The 18,523-nt window shown below is 44.8% G+C and overlaps 1 protein-coding gene across 1 annotated transcript in view; it reads right to left on the reverse strand.

Moving 5' to 3' along the window:
• TTC33 (tetratricopeptide repeat domain 33) overlaps positions 1-18,523 on the reverse strand; it is a 495,466-nt gene that overhangs the window by 363,981 nt on the left and 112,962 nt on the right. The gene's annotated exons all lie outside the window — the stretch shown is intronic.

The following is an 18,523-nucleotide window of genomic DNA, read 5'->3' on the forward strand; positions in this document are numbered from 1 at the left end:
GTTCCATATAATCAGTAACAGAAGTACAGTTACACCTAACACGGACAAACTGGCCTCTAGGAATATTCCTGAGCCAGTTAGGATGGTGTCCGCTCTGGATCACCAAGTAACTGTTCCTATCTGTCGTTTTGAAAAAAACTTTAGTAGTGAGTTTATCACCCTCTCTCTTGATTATGACATCTAAAAAGTTAATTTCATTAGAACTATGATGGAAATCTAGCTTAATATTATTCCGATTGGAATTCAGATGTTCCATGAAACCAATCAGACCTTCTTCCGATCCCTGCCAAATAGACAATATCGTCTATGAAGCGCCTGTATAATCTTAGCTCCTGCCGTTCTTGATTAAAAACAAACTTGTCCTCCAACTCCGACATGAACAAGTTTGCCAGGCTGGGAGCAAACTTGGCGCCCATAGCAACACCTGTTTTTTGGCTGAAGAAATCACTCTGATGCCAAAAATAGTTATGGCTCAGACAAAAATCTAGAGCCCTGCCAATGAACACTTTCTGTTCCCTAGGCAGATCGTCCCTTTGGCTGAGTGCCCAATTTAAGGATAAAAGGTCATCCTCGTGCTGGATGATGGTGTACAGGGACGACACGTCGGCCGTAACAAGAAAGGCCGGCGAGTCGTCCCCCAGCACAACACCATCCAGCACGAGGAGAAGATCCGCAGTGTCCTTCAAAAAGGCTTTTGTCTTAACCACACTCTTTTGCAGGAACTGGTCCAAGTATTGGCCCAATCGTGCACTCACCGACCCAATCCCATTGACAATTGGGCGTGGAGGTGGATTGGTTGCGTCCTTATGGACTTTAGGCAGCGTATACAGGATAGGGATATGACAAGCGCTAGGTATTAAATAGTTGCGTTCTTTTTTTGTTAGAACACCTTCCCTAAAACCCAATTCGACCAATCGTTTCAAATCTGCCACAAAGTCATTCGTGGGATCTCGAGATAATCTAGGGTAGGTGGAGGTGTCACTTAACATGGTTTTAATTTGGTCATGATAAAAATGTTTGTCCATGACTACCACTCCACCACCCTTGTCAGCCGGGCGGATGATAATCTCTTTACGAGATTCCAACGAGTCAAGGCCTTCATGTATATGTTTATACTTTTTGCTAACCTCATACCCAGGTTCCAGGGATTGTAGATCACGTAAAACTAAACTTTTAAAAACTTCCACACAGTGGTTGTTACTCACCGGTGGGTTAAAAGTAGATTTATTACGCAATCCACTATTTACCATCCCTCCACTGTTCCTGTTACTGATGGATGTAATGGGGTTGTTCAAAAAGTGTTTCTTTAAATTCACTTTTCTTATGTATTTATGTATGTCAATGTAAGTGTTAAACTTATTGATAGGTTTTTTGGGGGCGCATTTGAGCCCTTGGTCCAGAATGTGGAGTTCACTCTTAGTTAAACTCACACTGCTGATGTTAAAAATTCCCTCGTTCACCAGTCTCTCCTTTTTTTGGAACTGTATCCTTCTTCCGGCCCGTACTCCTCTTCGGGGCGCGTACTTTCTCGATACAGTTGCCTGTCGGGTTGTGGATATTTGTATGGTTGACTCCGACCCCTCCCCCTGCCCCGCCCCAAAAAAGGCTGCTTGGGTGGGTTCAAGGGGGTTTTTGGACCAGTATCCTCTGCCCCTCCGTTGGATCTATTGGCGAGGACCTGGTATTGGTTATGGGTTGGGATCCCTGTTCTCTGAAAGTTTCCTCTTGAGGTGCCTCTCTTAGTTTTGTTCCCCCTGTTGGTACCCTTAATAGGGGGTCCTGTCCACTCTAACACAGGTCTAATTGGAATGTGTGACACACCTGCCCTAGGGCGCACAACTGGGGTCTGGATTAAAGGAACAGGTGCTTGACCCCCAACCGCTCCATTACTCACAGCCTCCATAGGTTCCTCTCTTATCGGGGCCTCTACAGGAGTGGGTCCTGGTAATGTTGCTTGCCAGCAAAAAACCTGACCATTCTTAAAATCCTGCCGGTCCCTCGTGAATTTTTTTACCTTTTTGAGGTGTGTTTCTTTGTCAATTTTATCTAATTTGGACTTGGTGTTATTACTGAATTCTCTCACCTCAGGAGAATCACTTTTGGTTTCTATTTTAGTTTGCAGGTCCTGAATCTTTTTATTCAAAAGATCCATTTTCCTTTTCTTTCTTTTTAGAACCAAAGACTGTAGGTCGAGCCCCACTCGATGGAAAGTCATACCACTCGATTACAGAGAGGTCATCATTTAAACCATCTTGTGGTGCTACGTCCCATCGGAGACCCCGACTAATGATCCCCTCTGCTATATACGCCTCCAGGGTGGTGATATCCCACCATGCTCTCACTTGCTTTTCAAGAGTGAGAGATAGTGTTTTCAGTGTTACACTGATATCCTCATCCACTGGGGGTATATTATTGACAGAGAAAATACTTTTAATATCCAAAGTTCTAGTACTTAAGAACTTGATTGCCTCCATAGCAGCAAAGTGAGTAAAAAAGACCAATACAATATATATCTGGACACAAATTTGTCAAGCAGGATATCTCTGCGCTTTTTGGAGGAGTCAGTTAATTAACTGCTAAAATATACAGACTGCTGCTACTTCACCAAATAACGAAGAATATTGGAAAAACATAAATAAAAGAATAGTAGCGCAAAAAGTCAATATGATATGACTCATAAAATGTATAAAACAATACGACCATAAGCATATAGGTGTTGCATAAAACACTCTAATAAGGGTGTAAAGTCCTTTAAAAGTCCATAGACCGTCCAGGAATAAGTGTTGTTAATACTGGATCACCTTTTCAACCACCACCAAGTGTCACACCGAGAGGTCAGTAGAAGTGGCAACTCACCAAATGAAGTGGCTCAGGTGTTCTCACACAAGAGTAAAATAAGCAGGGTTCAAAGATACAGATGGCAGGTATACATAAAATGACCTGGGTTATTCACCACTGCTGCATACACTTAACCAGACCTCCTTCCCACAGATTCCACTCGGCTCAGTGATAACATGTAAGGAAAAATTGCTCCAATAGTGAAGTACCGTAAAAACTAGACTTTATTGAAAAGTAAATTGCACTCACATAGGTAGTAAAAGGCAGGCTCTATGTCATATCAAAAAGCGGCCAGGAAGGAATCCTCACTCGTACAGTCCGCTGGGTTGACTCCACGCCAGCCCAGATACTTCCGGGTGGGTTCTCCGCCGTAACACGTGATGTCGAATGCGTCGTCTGGTCACGCTCTGACGCGTTTCATCATTTCCGACTTCAACTGGGGGCGTGACCAGACGACGCCATCCACCATCTAAATACCTCCGCTGGAACGCACCGCGACCAATCGGCACAGCGGTAAGCTAGCCGGAAGGCAACCAGCGCTTCCGACGGCGGAAGTAAACATACACATCCACATTACGTATATCCTTTCTACAAGGATGGTGGCCGTGACACTGTTAGAACATCGGACAGCGCCGGAAATGCCAAAAAGACACTAAACGGTCACACAAGTGCTTATGTGGCAATCAAACTGAATGGTGACAATTTCAATATTAAAAGCGTCATTTAAAGGATCTACCCTGTGCCGATATCAAGTCTGCGGAGCGTTACCAAACGCATAAACCACATAATACAAGAACCACAATTATGCACATAATGAATAACATTGCTAATCATCATGAATGAACAACATGTGAACAAAGATCAGTATCTCCCTTGTTACCTCCTCCCATGTACACCTCTAGGACATCTCCGGAACCTCTCTAGTCCTCTGGAAAATCCCTACCCCAGCATGTCCATGTCTGGTTAGCTCCTACCCTGTCCACCTTGAAAACTCATTTATTCAAGAAAGCCTACCGCACCGTCACCTAAAAACTGTACTTGGGTCAACTCCATCAGATCATCCCCTACAACTATTGACTTTTTTTTACCTTTTCTAACCTTTAGATTGTAACATGAGCAGGGCCCTCCTATTTCTTTTGTATTGAACTGTATTGTAATTGTACTGTCCCCCTTTACAGTATATTGTAAAGGGCTGGGCAAACTGTTGGCACCATATAAATCCTGTATAATAATTGCTCTGTTATTTAAACCAATGTTTCTCAACCTTTTTTCAGTCAAGTCTTTAAAATTATGGACATTTTCAAGGCACCTTCCAAAATTATGGACAGTCTTGAGAAGCCTCATTCGAAAATGTAAAAACTCTTCTGATAGTTTTATATAATGCAGCAACATCAATACAACATCAATACATGTAGAACACCCAACATTAGAGGTTATGTATTCTTCAAAACCAAATACACTTTTGCACACTGCTACTGGCTAATATTCCAGTATTTCTTCTCTCTCTCAGTTTTCTTCATCACTTAACTAATGAGACCCCGAAGCTGATAGAGAGAGGCAAGGGAGGGTCAAACAAGGATTACATGCAGGCAACTGACATCCTCCTTATCAACTGATGATGTCATTGGTCATTAGGAGGTTAGCAGCTAGAAGGTTGTAATAGTGTACAATGAAAACCTATGGCTTTGTGTAACTAAAAGGCAGGTTTTATCCACGTACTGGCTTGTATACAATTTTGGGACAATTTTTAGGCATTTTGCAAAGGCACCCCTAAAGAAACCTCAAGGCACCCTGGTTGAAAAAGACTGATTTAAACCCTTGAAAGCTTCTTATATCTGTTCAATAGGTGCAAAAAAAATGGATTTTTGTAAGATCTTACCGTAAAATCCTTTTCTCTTAAGCTCATTGACAGACGTAGTCTTCTTGATTCTCAAGAGCTGGGTTATGTTGTCTCCGCAGGAGTAGGACTAGGCAGAAAGACAAAACGTTCTGGCTCCACCTTAGGGGCAGTCCCTGAGGGTATATCCTCCCTCTCTCTGCTACAGGGAATCAGTTCTGTTCTAAAGCAGTAACAGAGAATTTAACCCAACTCAATGATAGAGGGGCGGGTACTACGTCTGTCAATGAGCTTAAGAGAAAAGGATTTTACGGTAAGATCTTACAAAAATCCATTTTTCTCTATCGCTCATTGACAGACGTAGTCTTCTTGATTCTCAAGAGCTGGGACATCCAGAAGCAGTGCCACAAATGAGGGGTGGGATTGACAAAATCAAATCCAATCTAGAAGGCCCAACCGGTGCCAAACTAGAAGTTTTAAAGGCTCATTATAAACAAAGAATGAGACTAAAGAAAAATTTTCCAACGGAAAAAACCCTCGAGGTAGACCACTGGTCTCCTCAAATTGCGGCCTGCAAAACCTTGCGGCCAAACGAGGCATCAGACGATGCCATTAGATCAACTTTATAATGTTTAGTAAAGGTATGCACCGACGACCAGGTAGCCGCCTTGCACACCTGGACCACTGACGCCTGATGGCGAAAGGCCCATGACGCACTAAGTGCCCGAGTGGAGTGCGCCTTAACAGGGAACGGGGGCTCCCGACCCTTAATAGAATAAGCCTGTACTACCGTCTGTCTGATCCATCTGGAAATGGTCGCGGCAGATGCAGGCAACCCCTTTTTGGGTCCATCTGGGATCACAAAAAGTGAATCCGTCTTGCGAAACGAGTGTCGTTTTCAAGTATACCCTGATCGCCCGGACCACATCCAAGGAGTGTAAAGCAAACTCTCGCGGATGACTGGGCTTAGGACACAGGGAAGGTAACACAATTTCTTTATTCAGATGAAATTCTGAAACCACTTTTGGTAGGAAGGATGGATTCGGACGAAGAACCACCTTATCTCTATGAACCACCAGATATGGTGAACGACAAGATAATGCGGCCAGTTCTGACACCCTGCGTGCAGAAGTAATAGCCACCAAGAAGGCCACCTTCTGGGACAACGTAGGTAGAGGAATCTCCCTAATATCTTCAAAGGGAGGTTTCTGAAGAACCGACAACACTAAATTAAGATCCCAGGGGGGTAACGGCGCGTGCACTGGCGGAGCCAGATGTCGCACCCCCTGGATGAAATTCCGCACCAAGGAATGAGTAGCCAAAGGCTTCTGAAAGAAGATAGCTAATGCTGAGACCTGACCCTTGATAGTACTCAAGGCCAGTTTCTGCTCAACCCCTTGTTGCAGAAAAGCTAATATTCGACTAATCGAATAAGACCGAGGACGGAACCCCAAGGGTTCACACCATGCAATGTAGGACTTCCATGTGCGATGATAAATCTTTCTGGAAGTCGCTTTCCTTGCTTCAACTAGAGTAGGAATAACTGAAGCTGACAATCCCTTGTCCTTCAGCACCTGGGTCTCAATAGCCAGGCCGTTAAAGCCAGCGATCGTAAAGCAGGATGGAAGATCGGTCCCTGAGACAGTAGGTCCTCCCTGAGAGGAAGTCTCCACGGGACGTCCGCCACCAGTCTGACCACGTCGGCGTACCAAGCTCGACGAGGCCAGTCCGGAGCTACCAGAATTACTGGAATTCCTTCCTCCTCTATCCTGCGAAGAAGTCTTGGCAGTAACGCGAGAGGAGGGAAGGCATACATTAGCTGGTATTGCCCCCACGGGGCGATCAGTGCGTCTGCGGTTTCTGCTAGAGGATCGCGGGAGCGAGCCACGAATCTCTGAACTTTCCTGTTGAATCGTGATGCCAACAGATCCACATCCGGGGTGCCCCACCGTAGGCACAACTGGTGAAAAACGTCTGGATGGAGGGACCATTCCCCCTGATCCAGAGTCTGACGGCTGAGATAATTTGCCTGCCAATTCTCCACCCCCGGAATGAACACCGCAGAGATTGCTGGAACAAATCGTTCCGCCCAGCGAAGAATGCAAGCCACTTCTTTGGCCGCTCGGACACTCTTGGTGCCCCCCTGGTGATTGACATAAGCCACGGCCGTGGCATTGTCCGACTGGATCCGAACCGGGCTGCCCTGGAGCTGCTCGGTCCAGTGAATCAGAGAAAGTCTGATCGCTCTCAGTTCCAATACATTTATCGGTAACCTGGATTCTTCCGGGGACCAAAGTCCCTGGACAGATAACTGACCGAGAATTCCTCCCCATCCGGATAGACTGGCATCCATGGTCACTATCGTCCAATATATTGGCAGAAATGACTTTCCCTGGCTGAGCATCGGAGACCGAAGCCACCAGACCAGAGACTCTCTGGTCTGTTTGCTCAATCGGATCTGATTGTCCAGGGATTCCGGATTCCGATTCCATCTGAGAAGAATCTCTTGCTGAAGAATTCGGGTATGGGACTGGGCAAATGGGACTGCTTCGAACGAAGCCACCATCAACCCCAGAACCCTCATGCAAGTCCGAAGGGAAGACCAGCTGTTGGACAGTAACAACTGGACTGCTGATTGAATCTTTCGGAGTTTCCCTACCGGAAGAAAAAAACTCTTGTCCTGACTGTGTCTAGAATTAGACCCAGATATTCGAGCCTCTGGGTGGGAACCAGAAATGACTTTTGCTGGTTCACCAGCCACCCGAATTCCTGTAAAGAAATCATAGTAATTTCTATGTTTTGTAGCAAGGTCTGAGGAGACTCTGCATGAAGCAGAAGATCGTCTAGGTAACCAAGGATCGATATGCCTCTTTGGCGCAGAAGTGCCAACATTGGGACCAACACCTTTGTGAAGACCCGCGGAGCCGTGGCGAGACCGAAAGGTAACGCCACAAACTGATAGTGGTTCTCTTCTACGGAAAAGCGTAGAAACCGCTGATGTCCTGCGAAAATGGGAATGTGAAGATATGCGTCCTTGATGTCTATGGACGCTAGGACATCCCCTGGATGCAGGAAGGCTGCTACTGTGCGAATGGACTCCATTCTGAATCTTCTTATGTTGACAAAAGAATTGAGTGCCCTTAAGTCCAGAATTGGACGCACTTTGCCCTCTTTCCTGGGTATTGTAAATAGGTTTGAATAAAACCCTTGAAACCGTTCTGTCCAAGGAACGTGGACTACCACTCCTTGTTGTAGTAAATCTGTGACTGCTCTCCGCAGATCTTCTAAACGATCCGGGGATAGTCGGATATTGGAAGGGAAGAATCGCGCCGGTGGGAGAGATCGAAACTCGATCTTGTACCCTGATCTTATGACTTCGCAAACCCATTTGTCCGGGATTCTGGAAAGCCATGGATCCGGGAACCGGCGAAGATGTCCCCCCACCCCAGTTATGGGTGGGGGCGCACCTTCAGGCTTTGGACGGTTTATCTTCAGGTCTGGAGGGGGCGGGCTTTTGCTTGCCCGACCAACGACCCCTGACGCCTCCTGCAGGAGCTTTGGAGGACTTAATTTTTTCACCCGCGGGACGAAAAAAACCTCTTGTGAGCAGAAAAAGAAGGCCCTCGTCTTTGACGAGTTCCTTTACCTTTAAAATTTTGCGGTAAAAAGGTGCTCTTTCCACCCGTGAGATCCTTAATGATCTCATCTAAGTTGGCTCCAAATAGACGCTCTCCTAAAAAGGGGATATTAGCCAATGCTTTTTTGGAACCTTGGTCGGCTAACCAACCTTTTAGCCACAGTGTACGCCTGAGAACCACTGCTGAGACTGATGCTCGCGCCAATAATGGAGTGGCGTCTAACGCCGCATCACACACAAACTGTAACCCCTGTATCATTTGTTCCAACAAATCTGATACCGCCTGAGGGACCTCTTCTAAGTCCCGGCGTAACCACTTGGTCCATTCAGTTACAGCCTGCGAAACCAGACCAATAGCTATTATAGGTCTGAAAGCTGAACCAATCAAGGAAAACATGGTGCGAGACATAGCTTCTATCTTGCGATCCACTGGATCTTTAAAAGACGGAGCGTCTTCTAGAGGAATAACCGTGGCTTTATTCAATCTAGCAATTGGTGAATCCACCACAGGTGGTTCTGTCCATTTCTTAATGAGGGTTTCCTCAAACGGATAACGCCTGTCAATGCGTTTAGAAATAGTAAAAGTGCGTTTTGGCAGACGCCATTCTTCTTCGATTGGATTGCCAAAACATTTGGGCAATGGAAAAACCTTCGCCACTTTGATGCGTTTTTTAGTCCCAAAAGGGATTTCAGTTTCAGCTATTTCCGATGGAATACCCTGTAACCTTAAGGTTTCTAGAACAGATACAATGAGTGCGTTTACCAACGCTTCCTCTCGGGCTATGGCGGATGCCGAAACATCCTCCTCGCTGTCTGAAGAGACAGAACCCGAGACACCAATCCCAGATGAAGTACCTGCAACTGCAGAAATAGGCTCAGAGTCTGAATCCGAGGTTTCAGATAATAAGGGGTTAGGCGGGGGTCGCTTTCTTGCGCCCTGTCCCTGACAAGCCACTTCCACCCGGGACACAAAAGTTTCCATAATAGCTGACAATGATTCAATTGTCAGTGGGGTGCTGGAGGATCCCGCAGACCCCTCGAGGGGATCCGGAGGAGATACATGAGTGGCAGGGTCCATGTTAATTCAGGACACCTTTGCCAGCAAAAACAAAAAAACTTTTTTTTTTTTTTTTTGTGTGTCTCCCCCTAGCGCAATAGCGCCCCTTTAGAGTACCTGCTTCTCGATCCCACAGAGAGAGAGAGGGACCCCCAAGGCTCACCAACCGATGCAGTGAAGTTTCCAACCAACTGCAGTCAGCGTCTGTCTTACACAGACTGGAAGGAGCTGTTGCTTTTTCCCGGGTAGAAGGACGTGGCTCCGCCCCCTGTGTACGCCTTCCGGCGTTCCCAGCTCTCCACGAGGTAGCTGGGCTCACGAAACATGGCCGCCCCCATAGAAGAGACATAAGACTCCAAAAACATGGCGGCCGGCGTGACCTGAGGACATACATGCACTTGGTCTACGGCAAAATGGCGGCGGACCGCCGAAATCGTTTTCCCAGCACATCCACCTGCATCTCTGCTAAGAGGCGATATATGGATCCACAGGAGATACACTACAAATAAGGTAGGATTATACCTCCTATGTCTGCTGTAATGTTACAGTCTGCTGGGTAGAGTGTTAGCTCTCAAACCAAGTCCACTTCCCACAAACACATGCTGTATTACAAGGGGGACTTGTAAGTATCAGATATATACTGACCATATATGGAGGGGCCCATAATTCATACTGCCTCATAACGAGGAAAGAAAAAAAGGGAACGTTTACTCACCATACCGAACCGACAGGCACCCTCTCTTCACAATACCCTCTCCACCGGGGTGGGGGGTTGTGGACCACTCCGGACGCCTCGACTCTCTGGTTCCTGGCGTCCAAGCGAGACTTTTAACTCGCAAGGTCAGTCCCTCCACTGGGACTCCGTCGCGGCCGACCCAGCGCGGAGTTCTGGTCTGCACGCGCTCGTAGGCAGAAAACCGGGGTGACCACTGGATCTCAACATCCAGCCCGTCGCCCGGCCCCGCATACTTACTTGAATGTGTCGCGGCCGACCAAGCGCAATGCCATGGTCTGCGCGCGCTCGTAGGCCGGCTGGGGTGACCACAAGTGTCGCTCAGTCCGGCATTTTTGCTTGAAGATCTCACAGGAAAAACACTGGAGAAAAACTACCTAAAAAATGTCTTTTTCTTAAAGAAAAAAGTCTTGCCAGGACCAAAAGATCCCAGCAAGGAACTTAGGTCCTTACTCCTGACTAGACAGAAAAAAACTGATTCCCTGTAGCAGAGAGAGGGAGGATATACCCTCAGGGACTGCCCCTAAGGTGGAGCCAGAACGTTTTGTCTTTCTGCCTAGTCCTACTCCTGCGGAGACAACATAACCCAGCTCTTGAGAATCAAGAAGGCTACGTCTGTCAATGAGCGATAGAGAAAAAAACTGTTGATCCTGCCAGAAATCTTGTGAGCTCATAAATTTTTGTGTGTGATGCATATGCTACACTTTTATAAATTAGAGCTGTACCCAACTCTCTATGTGGACTACATAGATCTTCCTATATGTTAGGGAGAACAAAAATGGAGGAAGTGTTCTGCTATCCTGCCATAGGGTGAAAACACTGCTCCTCCAGTTGGTGAACATTGTTAACTTAGAACAAGAAATATTGTCCTCAGGTGAAAATAAAGGGAAAAAAAAGATTGAAAACATCTATGAAGGTATGAAAGGCACACTTGCACATTATAGCAGAGTTACCTCTTAAAGTGGGACTTTACTAAGGACCATTTCATAATGGGAATTGCACTGGAACACGCTGTGCATTTCTGTGTAATTCACATGCAGTTCTGTGCAGTACAATTTCAGTCCATTCATATTGAATAGGCTGAAATCACACTGCACCAAAAGTAGTGAGAAACGCACTGAAACTTTTGTACCAGGCGATCCGGTGGAGGTAAATGCACTGTGTTCTCAGCCTGCATTTGGGGTGTCATTAACTTATTGACACCAGCTGCAGATCGCAACTGCAGTGCGTTTTGAATGTGGTGCGGTAAACAGGTACGGAGCGCAGGTTTCCTGCACTGCGTTCTAGTGTGAATGTACCCTTAAAAAATAAAAAATTGCAAACAGGCAGACTTTTAAAAGTCTCATCTGCATTAAAGTATTCCTACCTGCTTGTTCTCAATATACATAGAGCTGTGCATGCATGTGCAGGAGTTATGTCATCCCAGCCCAGCCAGTCAAGAAGGCTGAAGATCTGAATTCGGAAATAGACCAGCTGAGGATGTCAGCAGCAAGGGAGCTCATGAACGCTGCATAACCAGTGTGGAAGTATAGTTCTGCTGTAAGCTGGCCACACACTGAGCTTAGGAATCGGATGAAATCTATTTAATTTCATGGGTGGCCCTGTCAGCATCTTCCCATCTGACATCCTGTGACTTAAAAATCAAAGGAGCTGGATGGAAAACTGTTGACCAAAAGGTGGCTACATCCAATCAGATGCAGCCGCTGTTCAGGTATTCTGACAACCGCCAGTGTAGTAGACACTGCAGATTCGACCATTGGCGCTTTACAGCATGGATGGAGGAATTTGAAAGAAAAAAATCTATCAGTTTACGAACAATTTTAGTTTGCTCTTCTCCAGTGAGGACATGCTCTCAAATCTTTCTTTTGGATTGGTGTCTTCGTTTTTAGGTTGTAGGTGGCCACTGATAATGGAACTTCTGCACATGCATGCTGGAGGTACAGTGTTCCAGAACTTGACCAAACTTTTTGCAGTTTTCAGATGTTGATAGAAAACACTACACATGTGAGGCAGTCAAATTTTTAAAAAATATGTAGATGAAAGTAGATATTTACCGGCCTGGACATTATCTTACTGCGTCCATAACTTACTCACTAAATTCCTTTAAAAATTTGTAGATGAAAGAAGATATTTACCGGCCTGGACATTACCTTACTGTGTCCATAACTTACTCACTAAATTCCTTACCCCCCCCCCCCCCACTGAGTCTGGTGCATATCACTCCCTCCCCTAGGGGGGGGCTCTTTTAAGCTTCCCTACTTCCCTCAACCTCTCCTGTCTGCCATTTTTTTTTCTCTCCCCTCCCTTCCTGTTTACCCCCACTCTTTACAGCTATCCTTAATTTGCCTCCCTGCTTCCTACAACTCACAGTCTACCAGATCTCTCGAGCTCTTTGGTATAGTCCCCCCCGTTGGGGTACCAAACGGCTACTTTCCCCGACTACTGTAACATAACTGGGAGTCAAAAGTTACGCTCATCCCCCTCATACACTCTTTCTCCAGTATCAAGCTCGATACTGCTCCTCCCTTGATCTAATATGTTTTTTTCACTGATTTGACATATAATTTGTAAATATTGTATAATAATATTATTCAAGGTACTTACCTATTTTATGAATATCTTGTGCTTTAACTTGTACCGTTGCTCTAAACCCTTTTTTTCTTTCAATAAAATTATTTGAACAAGAAAGTAGATATTCAACAGGAGACATTTTTCCCCAACTTTATCTCTGCTTTGAAGAGACCATGTGGCTTTTACCCTGCCTGGATTTTCATTTTCCATTAAAATAACGGTTTACTGATCAAAGCATCATTTAGTGCAATTATGTTCTGAAGGATGCAATTTATTATAATAAATGACTATATTTTGGACAGAATAAAAATCTGGTCGACTGCTCACCTTCTTGCTTTACTCCAGTTTTCACACTTCAGCCTTTACGTCTCCGGTAAGTATATATATTATATAAAATCTTATGACGGGAAAGGCTCGTCTATTTTTTTATATTTTTCATATTTTGAAGAAGAGCAGAAGACTGGATTTCCAATTAAAAGAAAATAAAGTGGATAAACATCTGGATTTATTCTTATGGTAACAGGTAGGCAGAAGTCCAACTCAACCACAAATTGAACAATGATTTCACGACTAGGATCATTTCACTTTCCAGTAATACAGTTTTGCAGAAATGATACCAGGTGAGGTACACACAGCTCAAAACATAATTATCTCCTTTCTGCTTTATTACAAATTGTCAAAACAGTAGCAGTTTTACTTGTGAACTTGGAAAATAAAGTCAAATTATACATAATAATTTACAGTATATCTATAAAGTCAGATGTATTTTACGTGATTCGTGTATGGCTTTGGATGACATGTAGGGAGTCAAATTTTCCCAGACAAGCATTATACAAAAATGACAGCTAATCTGCTTATTATGTAAAAGCCTTCCATTATCATGAATACGTACAATATTCTTCAAATCAATACACTGGTAAACAGGCTGGATTCAAATTCTAAAGTCTTCAAAATTCGCTCAGCTTCAGTGCACACTGACAACCATTTATTACTGAGCTTTAGCATGTTTTTTATTTAAAACTTTTAAACTATTTAAGAACTGCCACCAAATGCTAGAGGCTGTTTGCTTGACATTTACTTGGGTTAAATTGAGGTTTGTTTTAGACTTCATCAATGAGAAAATTCTAAGGGGTAGGATGGAAAAGTTTTCTCGAACAAACAAAATTCTAACAGTGTATGTGGTTTTCGTTTAGGAAAGTCCATTGGTTCCAAAATCGAATGTTAATCCAAATAAAATTTTTAATTTTGAACTACTTTTAAATGACATTCCTCCAATCTTCGAATGTACTGAGAATGGTCATACAAATGTTCATACAAAAGTTTGTTCAAAAATCCGTTAGTGTTTGGCCTGCTTTAGAGCACCAACATTGTGAACACGGTCAGTGAACTAAAAACGCACACTAAATGTGTTTAGAAATGTGCATCAAAATACAGTTTTATTATACCATATAGTGTGGAAACTTTGAATTTCTAGGATTAAACCCCTACTTCCCATAATCTCTGTCATAACATTCCTTAGCATGATGCCCCGTGTTGATACATTAATAACATTACCCTTCTCTTTACAGAAGCTTATCTTGCCTCCATCTAACAACCATACTTTTGTTTTCTCCATCAACTCATCCTTCACTGTCATTACCCTTGTGCATCGCCCTCCTTTTTAGTTAGTAAGCTCTAATGAGCTGGGCCCTCTGATTCCTCTTATATTGAATTTTATTGTAACTATACTGTCTGCCCTCATGTTGTGAAGCACTGCTCAAACTGCTGGCATTTTATATATCCCAGTGGCAGCTGGTGCTCCATGGGTTGGGGGGAGGGGGCGTCAGAACACACCAGCTCCAGCCCGCAACGACCACCCCCCCCCCGGTCTCCGACTCACTCACCCTGTGCTGCCCCTGGACCGACATGTGGAGGCGGCAGCGGCTTCCCCCTTAGTCTCCTTCATGTCCCCCTTCGTTGGTCAGGCTTCCCCTGCTTCTCCTTCCTCCTCCTCCTTCGCCAATAGGACGGCTTCTAATTTCGGCCAATCGGGAAAGGGGTTTCAGGATCTGCTTCCTGATTGGCCAGGAGGAGAATCCATGTGAAAATAGCGAATATTCATTCGCTATTGTCACACAACTGGGTGGGCTCAGGGCGCAGTGTTCTGCGCTCCGAGCCCACCCTTTTTTTAAGCCTATTAGAGCCTCTGGCTCTAATCACGTGCTTCAAAAAAAGAAAAAAATCCCCCATTGGAATCCATGCATCCGGTGCCCTGCATGTAGATCAGGGGGCCTGGAAGCATGGATAGGGGGGCGGCGCCCCTCTGCCCCTAATGGACAGACCGCCACTGATATATCCTGTATAATAATAATAAACATCCTCCCTGTGACAGCTATCAGCCGATTCTTTGAGTGGCTGCTAGCTGTCAAACCGGGCTGTAACTGAGTGCTTGGGTTCCCCACCAATGATCAGAGCCAGAGTAATTTTCAATCATGCGATCACTATTTCAGCTAAGATACATAAAGCCTTTATTTATTCTAAAAACAATGATTCTAGCTTGCAGAGGCCACTGCAGCCTACAGATGATGTACCATAGATTTTACATACATAAATATATATATATATATATATATACACACAGTATCTCAAAAAAGTGAGTACACCCCTTACATGTTTGTAAATATGTTATTATATCTTTTCATGTGACAAGACTGAAGAAATGAAATTTTGCTACAATGTAAAGTAGTGAGTTTACAGCTTGTATAACAGTGTATATTTGCTGTCCCCTCAAAATAACTCAACACACAGCCATTAATGTCTAAACCGCTGTCAACAAAAGTGAGTACACCCCTAAGTGCAAATGTCCAAATTGGGCCCAAAGTGTCAATATTTTGTGTGGCCACCATTGTTTTCCAGCACTGCCTTAACCCTCTTGGGCATGGAATTCACCAGAGCTTCACAGGTTGCCACTGGAGTCCTCTTCCACTCCTCCATGACAACATCACAAAGCTGGTGGATGTTAGAGCCTTTGCGCTCCTCCACCTTTCGTTTGAGGATCCCTCACAAATGCTCAATAGGGTTTAGGTCTGGAGACATGCTTGGCCAGTCCATCACCTTTATCCTCCACTTCTTTAGCAAGGCAGTGGTCCTCTTGGAGGTGTGTTTGTAAGCGTTATCATGTTAGAATACTGCCCTGCGGCCCAGTCTCTGAAGGAAGGGGATCATGCTCTGCTTCAGTATGTCACATTACATGTTTAAATTCATGGTTCCTTAAATGAACTGTAGCTTCCTAGTGCAAGCAGCACTCATGCAGCCGCAGACCATGACACTCCCACCACCATGCTTGACTGTAGGCAAAAGACACACTTGTCTTTGTACTTCTCACCTGGTTGCCACCACGCACGCTTGACGCCATCTGAGCCAAATAAGTTTATCTTGGTCTTATCAGACCACAAGACATGGTTCGAGTAATCCATGCCCTTAGTCTGATTGTCTTCAGCAAACTGTTTGTGGGCTTTCTTGTGCATCATCTTTAGAAGAGGCTTCCTTTTGGGATGACAGCCATGCAGACCAATTTGATGCAGTGTGCAGCGTATGGTCTGAGCACTGACAGGCTGACCCCCACTCCTTCAACCTCTGCAGCAATGCTGGCAGCACTCATACGTCTATTTCCCAAAGACAACCTCTGGATATGATGCTGAGCATGTGCACTTTACTTCTTTGGTCGAGCATGGCGAGGCCTGTTCTGAGTGGAACCCTGTCCTGTTAAACCGTAGTATGGTCTTGGCCTCGCTGCTGCAGCTGTTGTTACGCGAAAAGATATTTACAAAAATAACCCACTTTTGTGAGATACAGTATATATATATATATATATATATATACACATACACACACGCCCAGGTTGCTTTAATAGCGGACTTCAGCTCATCTGCATTGTTGGGTCTGGTGTCTCTCATCTTCCTCTTGACAATACCCTACAGATTCTCTATGGGGTTTAGGTCAGGCGAGTTTGCTGGCCAATAAAGGACAGTGATACCATGATCATTAAATCAGGTATTGGTACTTTTGGCAGTGTGGGCAGGTGCCAAGTGCAAAGCTGGTCAGCAAAGGGAAGCATGAAGTGCTCTAGAATTTCCTGATAGAGGGCTGCGCTGACTTTGGATTTGATAAAACACAGTGAACCAACATCAGCAGATGACACGGCTCCCCAAATCATCACTGACTGTGTAAACTTCACACTGGACCTCATGCAACTTGGATTCTATGCCTCTCCACTCTTCCTCTAGACTCTGGGACCTTGATTCACCAAATGAAATGCAAAATTTACTTTTATCCAAAAACAGGACTTTGGACCACTGAGCAACAGTCCAGTCCTTTTTCTCCTTAGCCCACGTAAAACGCTTCTGACATCGTCTCTGGTTCAGAAGACTGGCTTGACACAAGGACTGCGACAGTTGTAGCCCATGTCCTGGATACGTCTGTGGGTGGTGACTCTTGAAGCACTGACACCAGCTGTAGTCTACTACTTGTAAGTCTTCCTCAAATTCTTGAATGGCCTTTGCTTCACAATCCTCTCAAGGCTGTGGTTATCCCTGTTGCTTGTGAACCCTTTTCTACCACACTTTTTCTTTCCACTCAACATTCCAATAATATGCTTGGATACAGCACTCTGTGAACAGCCAGCTTCTTTAGCAATAACCTTTTGTGACTTACCCTCCTTGTGGAGGGTGTCAATTAATGTCTTCTGGACAACTGTCAAGTCAGCAGTCTTCCCCATGATTGTGTAACCCACTGAACCAGACTGAGAGACCATTTAACGGTTTAGGAAACCTTAACAGGTGTTTTGAATTAATTTGCTGATTAGAGTGTGACACCATGAGTCTAGAATATTGAACTTTTTCACAATATTTAAATTTTCTGAGATACTACATTTTGAGTTTTCACTAGCTGTAAGCCATGAACTTTAAAATTAAAAGAAAGAAATGCTTGAAATATATCACTCTGTGTGTAATGAATCTATATAATAAATGAGTTTCACTTTTTGAATTGAATTACTGAAATAAATTAACTTTTTGATGATATTCAAATTTTTTGAGATGCACCTGTATATACACTCACCGGCCATTTTATTAGGTATACCTTGCTAGTACAATGTTGGACCGCCTTTTGCCTTCAGAACTGCCTTAATTCTTTGTGGCATAGATTCAACAAGGTGTTGGTTCAAAGTCACTTAAAGAGGAGTTCCACCCTAAAATTATACTTACCTCCATCTTCTTGCTCCGGGTCACCTGAAAAACAAATGGATAATCGCAATTTTTTTTTTTTACTTACCTCGTTTGGAAGAAAATATACTTCCCTTACTTCCTCTTCCTCCCCTCTGCGGCCACGGCGATTCGTCACTTCCTGGCTTGCAATGATTCCTGGGAGCTGAACGTCATCGCTCCCAGGAATCAATGCGCCTGCACTGGCCCCGACGTCAGTTCCGGTGCAGGCGCCGTCATATCTTGCAAAACAGCTTCTGGGCATGCCCAGAAGCTGTGCAGGGATGACACTGAGGCACCGGAAGTGACGGCGGGGCCGGTGCAGTGCATCGTGGGACCGAAGAAGAGGGAAGAGGACACAGAAGAGGATCGCGCTGGCTTCAAGCTGCCCACACCTGAGATGGCAGCGCTGGACAATACATTTTCAAGGTAAGTATTTCTTCTAAAAGGTAAGTGCAACCCGGGACAGATCAGAGGCTAGCCATTGTGGAATGCACTAGCCCTGACTGTCCCGGGGGGGTATTTTTATTAAAAAAAACTTTCCCAGGGTGGAACTCCGCTTTAAATCTCCTTTCTTCCCCATTCTGATGCTCGGTTTGAACTTCAGCAA

This window comes from Pelophylax lessonae (genome assembly GCF_965119305.1).
Source record: "Pelophylax lessonae genome assembly, chromosome: 1".
In the NCBI taxonomy this organism is placed as follows: Eukaryota; Metazoa; Chordata; class Amphibia; order Anura; family Ranidae; genus Pelophylax; species Pelophylax lessonae.